Genomic DNA, 11,259 nt, shown 5'->3' on the forward strand with positions numbered 1-11,259 from the left:
AGCAGCCAGACTGCCTCGGCCAGAAAGCTTGAGAAGGCAGACTCGGAGAGAGAAAGGGGGGCTTGTCACTAGAGGACGGGAGTGACAGTTTGCATTTACCACGGTGTGCGCTTGTACGTTTGGTGACAGCTGTCAAACTCGCCGCAGTGGCGCCCGTGAGGAGGAAGCCTCAGGACCCCGCAGGGGAGGCGGGCAATTCCTGCAGTGGCTCAGGCTTTTCCATTTCTCGCTCGTTTCTTTTTTCTTTTCTGGAGGCGGTACAGTGAGGGCCCGCCCCCGTTTACCGCGGTGTCCAGGGTAATTTTCAGGCGTGTTCCCTGTACTGCAAAATATGTTGCACATTTGCGGGGTGATCTGTGTGGTCTTCGTGGCCGTCGTCGCTTGTGACTGAGCAGAGAGAGGGAAAGAAGGAAAAAGGGAAATCACGCATGTTCCACACATGTCTTTTTCATTTCGTCCTTACAGCCAGCGCGTGAGGCTAAGTGCTTCCCCCGCCCCCATGGGCTGGACTCGAAGACGACTGCCCCAGAGTTAACACAAATGGGCCCCAAATCCCGGTCTTTCCGGGCCCTAAGCATCAACGCTCAGGATTTTACCAGGTGTAACACAGACTGAACCAGCCCCTAGTTAGACTGAACAAGCAAAAGTTAAGGAATGAGTTCCCTGAGCTCCTGACACCTCGCCAGCACTCTGATTTGACAACCGTGTCTCAGACGGACTGACACCCAAACTTCTCCCCGCCAACCTCTAATTCTGCCCGCGATCCTCGGCAGGTACACCTGTTCCGGGCCCCAAACCCAGACTCTGCTTCCTTCCCACACAGTAGTACCAGCTGCCACGGTCCGGACAGCCGAGAAGAGGGGAGCCCTCCTGGGCTCCTCCCACAGCCCTCTCACCTGTCCTGGGGGGACGGCTCAGACCCTGCCGCCTTCGTCGGAGCTCCTCGCATTGGCTCAGGTCCGCAGGGACCTCTGCACCGGGGGTTCCATGAGGCTTTTAGCCGCTTCCCAGATGTTTAATATTTAACTGCGCTTTGCTGTTTTTACGTATCATACTTTAAGCCCTTCCAACTAGAAGTACCTTAAGGGCAAGAACTCCGATTTCGGCTTTGCGGAGGGGGTGTGTGCATGCCGACAATAACACCCCGTGATTGGGGGGCCATTTGGTATTCGGTAAGCGTGTGGGTTGATCGCTGCAATGCAGGGACCACCACCAGACAAAGAAGGGGGAAATGATTAAGTGTCTGCTGTTGTCATTCTAGAAGCCTGGAGGCCCGCATTTTCCTGTTTTCGGGATGGGCTCGTCTGTAACACTTCATTGTTTCCATAAGACTTTGATAGAGAAAATGTGCTTGGCTCCATCGATAAAATTATGATTGAAAGAATAAAAACAGGTTTTTAAAAAGGAAATGAAAAAATTGAGCTAACAGTAATATTAACGGAATAAGACAGTTTATGGGGGAAAAGTTTCAATGGCCTGGACTATGAATGCGCAGTCAAGTGCTGTATTGCTCTAATCCCGAGAGAACGAGCAGAGGGGGGAGGGGCTCCCCTCACCAAGCAGCAGATTTCTCCCGGGAGGCTCCGCCCCTCCCGGAAGGCTCCGCCCCTCCAGGACTCTTCTGTACCCGCCCCACCTTCTGTAACCTGGTAACCAGGCCAACTGTTTCACTCATTCATCTAGTCAACGAATATTCTCGAGTGCTCATTTCCCTGACTTGAAACATAATAACGCCTAACATGCCCCAAATGTTGCATATGTTCTTCCCTTTTCACTATTAATGTGGCTGCACAAAAATTTGCCAACTTGGATACATTTTCTGAAAATGCACACCAAGCCCTGGCTAGTGTGGCTCGGTAGATTGAGCACCGGCCTGCAAAGCAAAGGGTCACCGGTTCCGCGTTTCGTCTGGGCACGTGCCTGGGTCGCAGGCTGAGAGGCAGCCCATCAGCGTTTCTCTCACACACAGGGACGTTTCTCTACCTCTCTTTCTTTCTCTCTTCCACTCACTCTAAAAATAAATTAATAAAATAAGAAAAAATTCAAATGCATGCTGATCTGAGCTGTCACAAAACTGTTTTGAGTAAAGTTAAAGACAACTAAGCACTACTAGATCCATTGTACAGAAAAAAACAAATGAAGTTCTTGGCCAACCCAATATTGGCCTCATTGTCCTCGTGTCAAAATCTCAGGCCATGCGACACAATTTATGTGAATGGGGGAGGCGCAGCCTCCCCTCCCAGCCTCTAAGAAAGCGGTGAGTGTAGAAGGTGGAAAGACTTCCTCGTCGGTCTGCGACGTGTCCTCAAGATCAGAGACTTCCTCTTCTTTTTGCCAGCCACATCAGTCCGTCTGACACTCGGCAGACTGCTGACACTCGGCAGACTGCTGTTCCGCGCAGGCCCACAGACCAGAGGCAGGTTCATCAGTTCCGTTTCAGGGTGTGAGGTGTGAAAGCGGAGCCGATGAGAGACACCCAAGTCACACACTGGTGACTCGGGCCCTTGAGTCACGTACCCAGAGGCACCAAAAAGCCCCAGGAAAGGACACTTCTCCCGTTACCGCCCAGTGCGGCTCAAGTCGTTAAAACTGCTCAGAGTTTCAACACGATGCACCTGGTTGGAAGGTCAGGTGCAGTTGCAGCTACTCTGCCCTGTAAAATGACAGAGCAGGCAGGGACCCCGGTCCCACAAAGCAGGGAGAAGGGAGTGGGCAGTAAGGAGAGTGTCCCGCCGAGTTGGTGCCTTGAGGTGAGCAGCCACCTTTGGTTGGAGAAAAGAAGTTGGTTGGGGGGCCGGAGAAAAGACTGCCAGGGGCAGCCGAGGAAGTGACCTGGGCTCTCTCGCTGTCCTTCCTGAGGTGCCCCAGCGCTGCTGCTGTGGTCGAATCACCCCAGCGCCGAGGGCGCAGAGGCCGAACTGGGGTGGCCTGCCCGCGTCAGTCCCCTGGGCAGACGGCCGAAGGAGGGAGGCAGACACCCGGTCTGAAGGAGCAGCAAAGGACGTTCGGCCCCTGGCGCCCTTTTATTAAACTCCCTCTTCTCCTTTCAGAGTAAGAGTTTACTCTAACTCCATCCTTTCGAAGGGTTTAAAATCTGAACTCTAAACGAGTATACATACTAAAGTGGGAGCTACACAACATGCGCTCTTTTACCTTGATCCTGCTTTTTGCCTGGCACAGGGCAGGTTTGAGGGGTGAGAGGGGAACACGCCTCTGTTCGTGCTGACTCACATGCTGGTTCTGCTCCCGGTGAGTCTGAGCCAGGTCCCTCCTCTTTCAGTAGCCTCGTCTCCCTTAATCTGAACCCCCTGCTGCCCTCCGATCCCTCCGCCTTCCCTCACCTCCGGGCCCTGCTGGGCAACAGCGAGCTCCCTGGGCGTTATACGGCCTCCCCGGACCGGTCACTGACTCTCAGTGACCCTGTCTGCTCTGTAGAGATGGCACTCTCTGGAACGCCCCTGGGCGCATCGCTGAAAGAAGGGGGCCACACTTCTCCTCGGATTCCCACTTAACAAGGAGGAGAAGGGGACACGCGGGAGACTGCGGTTCAGACAGAGAGGAAGGAACGACAGCATGGACCTCCCTCCCTCCGTGGAACCCACCTCGGACTCGAGTCCGAATAATGCCCATGGATGCCCGAGGCACTGCGGTGCACAGACAAAGGAATTTGAGGCAGTGGGCACCTCCGAAAACCGGTAGGTCAGACCACCGGGAGCCTGAGGACCATCGCCAAGTCTTTCGGGCGTAAGCCCTGAGCTCCCCCACCCCACGGAGCAAAGGAAGGCATCCTGCCCAAAATGAAGGCGCGCTGACTCTCCGGAGCAGACGAATTAGAGGGGCCTCGGGCACAACCGATGTGGTGGGGACGGGGACGGGGGCCAGGGAGAGACTCCCGCGGGGACAGGAGGGTTAAAAGCAGTTGGCATTCTGCCCCCACACCCTGAACACCGGCAGCCAGGGTGTATGACCTCCAAGGAGAAAAAGGGATGAGTTTTCTCCAGCAAAACTGACAAGTTCAAGAGCAAAGAACTATCGGCACTGACTCTTTGAGCCCACACAATGGCCTGGCGGTCAAGTCTATCGGCAGACGTCCTCCTTGTGAGCACATGTAATTCGTAATCAGCATTGTTAGTGTCTCACTGTTTAAAATAACAGCAACAACAACCGGCAGAAAGACTGGAAGAAAAAGTGGGAAAAATATTTCTAATTAGCGTAAAGCGTCAGAAACGAAAAGAGAAAAAGAAAACTGGAATAACGAGCTGGAGACCCAGGGTCTCAAAGAGAAGGCAAAGAAGCAGAGAGACAACGCCGTCAAAGAGATGGTAAAAGGAAGTTTTCTGGAACAAAAGGACACGAGGTTCAAAAGTGAAAGGCCCCTCCCAGTTCCTGGAGCAGAAGGAGTCTCATGTCACATCATTGTGACAGGTGGCAACACCAGGCTTCATGGAAATGGCCCGAAAGCGTTCAGGGACCAGGAGACAAACAAAATAAGAAACCAAATCACACACACACACACACACACACACACACACACAAAATGGACAGCGTCCCCCAACCAGGATGCCTGGAAATTGGAAGACAATGGGGGAAAAAAGCCTTCAAAATTCTAAGGGAATAATTCCCCATCTAAAATTCTACGCACAACCAAACTATCAGCTGAGTGGGAGGAGAGAATAAAAACATTTCCAAAACATGAGGCCTTAAGAGTTTACCTGTCGCACACCCTTTTTCGGAGAGCACGTGTCCCCCTGAAATGAAGAAGTAAACCAGGTGGGCGGAAGAGATGGAACCAGGAAACGAGGGACAGAGAAAGGGGACGGCAACTTCCAGGATGAGGGTGAACAGAAATCACAGATGACCAGGCAGCAGGCACACCGGACAGCCCGGCAAGGGTAGCCCAGCGGCCCCCGAGAACAGAGCATCCAAGGATGGTACTGGTCTAACCAAGTAACTAATGTTTGTGCCCCGCCCGGAGGAGAATTCCTTTTAACATTGGAAAGGGCAGACGACAGGCGCAAAAAGCAAGGAAGTAAAGCTGTGAAATCACTATGTCCATCAGGAGAAGGACCGAGTTTGTAAAACAAAATACCGTCACAGGAAGGGATGCGACCCAGCTGTGAGCAGCAAAGTCGGTGCGTGTTGTCCCCCAAGATGGGGACCAGCGTGCTGGAGGCTTATCCGGGAACCTTCTTCAGGGCAGAAGTGAGGCTGGAGTAGAGTCTGAAGACACCTCAGCCCCGCCCTGGGAGACCTCTGAGGCCAATGGCTCTTCAAGCACGTTTGCCTGGAGTCGGGACAACGAGGCCAGCGATGTATACTCGGTGCGTGGAAGTCACCGGGGGCGGCCACCCTGGGAAGGGGCTGCGATGCTGGCCTTTCTCGTCAGCAGCGGCAGCCCCTGAAGGCAGCTGGCAGCCGCGGAGCGGCCAGGGGACGGAGTCCTGCCCACACTGCCCACCATCAGGAACACCAAAAAAAGAAAAACCCGGAAACATCGGATGAAGCACAGTTTCCAGAATTCGGTAAATATTGCAAGATAAAGCAGTTAAAAAAGAGGTGCAGCAAAAAACTGCCTTCCCCCCCTCTAGGCCCAAAAGGATGAACACCAGGCTTATCCAAACTCAGGAGAGAAAGACTGGAGAGGGCATTGACCTTCAGAAGGGGGACTCGGCTGCTCAAGGCATTGGACAGGGGAAGGGTCAGGGCCACCGATACCCAGCCCCTCCGGCAGCCTGCTGGGAGGGCTTCTCAACACCCACAACCCGCAGGGGGCCCACAGGGAGAACCCGTTACAGCTCTGCCTCCCGGAGCAGACAGCTGGGGAGGAAGGCTGACCAGTGGTTCGGGGGGCAGATGGAAGAATCCAGAATTCTGATAAGGGACCTCAGTTCCTAAGTCGCTCACACAAATCTTACTACAGAGTTTCTCCAGCTGAGCTGAGTGTCTCCACACGTGACGGTTTTCCCAGGGGTACCCGGGTGGGAGTTGGAAGAAAACCCATGTCCAGGTTTTCAATTCCCAGGGACATTGCTGAGAGCAAATGAAGTTTAACCTACTTGCTTTTGACTAAGAAAAATAGGCCGCTTTGCTCCAAGCAGGAAGTGAGCGAGTTGTGTGAGGACGTCATCAGCTCACCCGCCAACCTCGGCAAGCAGCCGGCAGCTGCTGGGGGCCCTGCAGATGGGGCCCTTTTTCACGGGGACCTGGGGAAGCGACTCTGGCCGGGGGACATTTAGAATGTGCATGCTAAGTCTGTGAGGACCATCCAAGGGTTTCATCTCGGTCAGGAGACGCTCTGGTAACCCCCAAAACTCTCCAAAGGCCTTTGGGGCGTTAATTAGCTTCCGTCTAGGCAAGGGGACCCCTTGCAGACAGAGGTGAGAAACCACACAGAGGAAACCACACAGCAGCCTCCCCACCAACCTTGGTGTCTTCGTTCCCTAGCAACGTGCCCTAGCAACAGAGGGCCCTGACTTTTGCGCTGGCAGCTGGAACCCAGCTCTGGCTTGGGTTCCCACATCACCTCCTCCTAAGAAGGTTCAGCCCCCTTAAGTCTGAGCTCCATCCTCCCCTGTCCCGTTGCCTGGAACAGCAGTATGACCAATCCATCACCTGTTTGAGGTTGTTATTTCTCTGTTTGGCTTATGAGGAGATATCATTCTGTATGTACTGGCTTGTGAAATTATTCTAATTCCCACAGCCAAATAAACTGTGCGAAATGACTCGCCGGCAGAGACAGAATCAGCCTCCGAGTCTGACTTGGCCGCCTCCCACAGAACGAAAACACAGTGCGGCCCGGCTGATGGAGCGAGAATCATGGTTTGTAGCCAGGGACCTGGGCCTCAAGGGGCCTGAGCTTGAATCTGAAAGGAGGCAATGAGCTGTGGAGACTTTCCCCTTGAAGTGGTCCTCAGACGGGGGGGGGGGGGGGCCCTGCGGGTGCTCCGGAGCTGGTGCACGGAGGAATTGAATGGAAAAGGAAGGTGTGTGATAGTGGCGAGCACTGATTCATCGGCTGCGTAAAAATAATAGTTATCACGTACTGGATGCTCCCTCTGGGCCAGGCCCCGAGCACCTGACATGTCTTCCCTTGGCCACACTTAGCATCTTAACACTGAGCGCTAACACTTGGCACTAAGCGTTCCCTTGGCGATAATTAGGTAGATGCCGTACAACTGCCCTGTGCCGTGTGTGTGTGTGTGTGTGTGTGTGTTGGGGGAGGGGAACTGTGCAGAGAAGGGGAGCAGCTTACCTGGCATGAAAGGGACCCCTGTTAGGAGGCCCGGATTTCGACTCTGGCGCACGCAGTCTGATGCCGAGCCTCGGTCAGCTGTTAGCCCCTCGCCCCTTCCCGGCCACCCTCCGAGGCAGCAGAACCGAAACTCAGGACGGTGAAGTCATTGTCTCAAGGTCTCATGGCCAGCGCACCCGCAGGTCCAGTTTCCTCACCTGGGGTGTCGGGCAGGCAGTAAACAGGGCTGGCAGGCGTCATCGCCATGGGCTGCCAGGTAAACCAGAACCGGCAGGACCCGCGTCACTGGCCTGAGCATCCCAATGTGGAATTTTAATTGATGGGCTTCACATTTTATCCTCTTTGTTTGGACCTGGTTCTTCCATCTGTAACATTTTTTGGATCTTGATTCTCCTTTCCACCCTATGAAGCTATTCCTTCTGGGGTTAGATCTTCCGAACTTTGGATTGATCAGAATTTGCATTTTCTTTTTTTTTAAAATATTTTATTTATTTATCTTTAGAGGGGAAGAAGGGAAGGAGAGAGGGAGAGAAACATCAATGTGTGGTTGCCTGTCATGCATCCCCTGCCGGGAACTGGCCTGCAGCCCAGGCATGTGCCCTGACTGGGAATCGAAACGTTACCGTTTGGTTCACAGGCCCCCGCTCAATCCGCTGAGCTACACCAGCCAGGGCTAGAATTTGCATTTTCATTAAAAAAAAAACAACAAAATCTCTCCCAAAGCTCCTATTTTCACTGAAATTTCTACAAAAGCACTGTCAGCCACTCGAGGTTAACGTGGAAGAGGCTCTCTTTTTCCAATGTTTCTCTTTCAGCTTTATTTCTCCCCTCTTTCTACGTGGGCTTCTTTCCTCTCCCCCGCCCCCCCGCACGCCGCCACCTCCCCGGGGGGAAGAAGCCACATCCAGCAGAGTCAGACCACTGGCTTTCCGGCCTTCCCTCTGACTAATAACATCTCCCCGGGGGAAGGCACTTCCTCCTTTATCTTGTTTTGGTTTCTGCATTGGAAAGATGACTGCACCAGCACAAGCTATCCCAGCTGTGTCAAGTATCACCCTACCGACGGAGCTGCGGCGCTGTCACTCCCAGATTCAGGCCAACAGGTGTGTCCCCGCGAAGCCTCCCAGGCCGCCCCTGGCGTCTGTCACCTCCCGTTCTAGCCTAGCCCCGAGCAAAGTCGTCAGACTGGATGTGTGGTGCCCAAACAAAGCTGTGTTCAGTCATCCCTCCAGACGCCTTTTGGTTTTTTCCACATCAAAACGGGCACACAATTGAATTCAATTTATTTCAGTTAAATCCCTTCCCAATAGCACTTGACTCATTGCTTCATGTTCCAAGACTCTTTAAAAAAAATCGCAGCCAAAGAATTGAAGTTTTGAGTAAGAAACCAAAGAAGTATGCAGAAAAGAGGAAGAAAGAAAAAAAGAAAGAGGAAAAAATTGCATGAACTCATTACAGTTTATGTAAGAGAGACGGACAACAATTGAGTCCTTGAAATACTTCTGTCTGTCCTCAAGGTAAAGCATATGTTGCAAGAAACTGCTTTTTCCTCTGACAAAAAGATTGCTCTCAGTTTTCTGAAAGGCGAGTGGCCTACAACAGGAATCAGAGAAGTTAGATTTGGGGGTTTTTTTCTTTCCAGTTTCTGCATTAGCCAGAGAGCACGTGTTCGGACTCAGCCGCCATTCACTGACCCTTCAAGGCGCGGCCACAACGCATTTGGGACCCGCAACCACAGAGGAGACACTGCGACCTCTAGCCCACCACTCCTCCTGACACTGTCCCAAGCTCCCTAGTGGGCTCCTACGGACACAGTGGCCCTTCTACTGCGCTGCCCTCAGGCTGCACACCTCCGGAGGGCAGGATCCGTGTGCACCGGGTTTGTTCGTGTAGCCAGCATTTGCGCCAGGTCCCAGGACAGGGGTGGACGCACAGTGAATAGGGCCTGAATCGGTGAGTTGACAAAACAACATAAAATAAAAACTTAGGCTCAGAGGTTAGGGGTGTCCAAGACCAGACTGTTTCACGGCAGTCCTGGGACCGGAACTCGGGTCTCTAAGTCCAAGAAGAGTCCCCAGTCTTAAGTTATTGCCACTGAGCTCCAGCCTCTGCTTTTCAGAGGTCCAGTGAGAGGGTAGAAGGACACATGGAGGCAAGAAATAACATCCCTACATTGACAAAATGAGGAACAGATCTTTTATCCTGTCCGTTTGTCCCCACTCCAGGTCACGATCAAGTCGTTTTTAGATTGTGAAAGAGAAACTACTAAATGCCGCAGGAGAGAGAGCTGGGCACCCACCCCGCAGCCTGCCGCCCGCATGCAACCCAGGAGGGCTGTGAATTCGGCCTGACACACAATCATAAATTTACTTAAAACCTGTTTTTTGCTCATCAGCTTTGATTAGTGTTTGTGTATTTAGTGTGTGGCCAAGACAACTCTTCTTCTTCCCGTGTGGACCACAGATGCCAAAAGACTGGACACCCCTGCCGTAGAACGAGCTGGAATTGTTCAGGTTTCCTACTGCACACACCCCAAAGGACTGAATCAGTAACATGCCCCAGGTCTGCACTGACCATTTTCCTCATGTTTTTACTCTGTGGGGCCTTAATTAGAGGAGGTTCCGGGTTAGTCTGACTTGCTACGTCAACTGACACTTGAAAAATAGAAACTTTTACACTGTACACATTACTTGCTTCTAAGTTTATCATGTTTTTTTTATTTTAAAGCATGCCACGAAAATACATTTACAATATTCCTTCTTCAAAATAAAAATCTTCATAGTGAGAAAAAAGTTTAAAGTTTTAGTAAGTTGTATAAGTGAAGTCCGATGTTGTTTTAGAACATAGAGGCCTTCAAAGTCACTTGGGAATAAACATCATTGAAACGTTCTGGCCACGGGGCGTCAGAGAGGAAGACCCAGAGGAAAACATACTCTGAAGGAGTTTGGAGGGAAGAAAGTCCGGCTACTCTGCTCTGGGTTGAGATTCCGAAGTGTCTTCACTCCCTGTAGTCATGGCCCAAATGGAGGGGCATTTTCCCAGAATCGCAGGTCTCTTGGACTGTCTGCTCCAGCTGCTGCGTACTTCTGACACCGCTGTGTTCCAAACCTCAGTGTCCACTCCCTGTGGCTCCGTCCCCAGTGACCTCGGAGGAGGGCGGTGTAGGTGCCGAGGGCTGGGGGCGGGAGCAGCCAGGGAGATGAAATCATCCCAGCTTTGAAAGGCCCGGTGCGACCTGCGGTTTTCAGGTTGACAGTCATTGAGACGTGCTGCCTGACTTATGGCCCCCCACCCCCGGCCTCTGCTATTCCTCTGGGCAGGGGCAGCAGGCTGCTTCTCAGGAGCCCCTCCGTCTTCCGCCCACACGACAGCTCCATCCCACGCCCTAAATCACCGTGCTCCTGGGTAAACCTCCTTCCCAAACTCTTCACATGCATTGTCGAAGGGTGAACCGCATGCATTGCCCATGCGCGATGGCGCAGCTCTTGGGCTCTTTCCCGAAAGCAGCAGATTTGTGGTGACAAAGGCTTGGCCCAGCTTTCTACACGGTTTGCCAGATTTCGAATTTTAACGGCCAAATGTCCATGTCTCCAAGTTGCAGTGTCACGGTGTGCTGTCCTGTGGTCACTAACTAATCACTTCTTCTCGTTTGTTATGACACTAGCGACCTACCACGGCCCCCCACGGGCCGCTCCACAGAATCCGACTCTTTAGAGGGTCTTTGAAAGCTGAGCACTGAGAAACAAAATGTTCACCGACCTTTGCCCACCTCCTTCTCAGGCCACGGCCCTCAGCCCGGCCACATGTATTCATGTGCTTTTCTCGTGGTTTCCACAGCTGTCACTCCGGACCCCTCCATGAGCCACAGGTGGGACCCTCGTTCGGTCCCTACTCAGACCTTCCTCTCCTGCCCGTCCCTCTACTGGCCACTGAAGCTTTGGCCACTCACTGTGCATCGGTCACCGACAGATCTGTTCTGTCACTGCTGTGGGACTTCGTTCGCGTTA

This window comes from Artibeus jamaicensis, unplaced genomic scaffold (assembly GCF_021234435.1).
Source record: "Artibeus jamaicensis isolate MK-2021 breed Jamaican fruit bat unplaced genomic scaffold, CSHL_Jam_final scaffold_754, whole genome shotgun sequence".
Classification (NCBI taxonomy): Eukaryota; Metazoa; Chordata; class Mammalia; order Chiroptera; family Phyllostomidae; genus Artibeus; species Artibeus jamaicensis.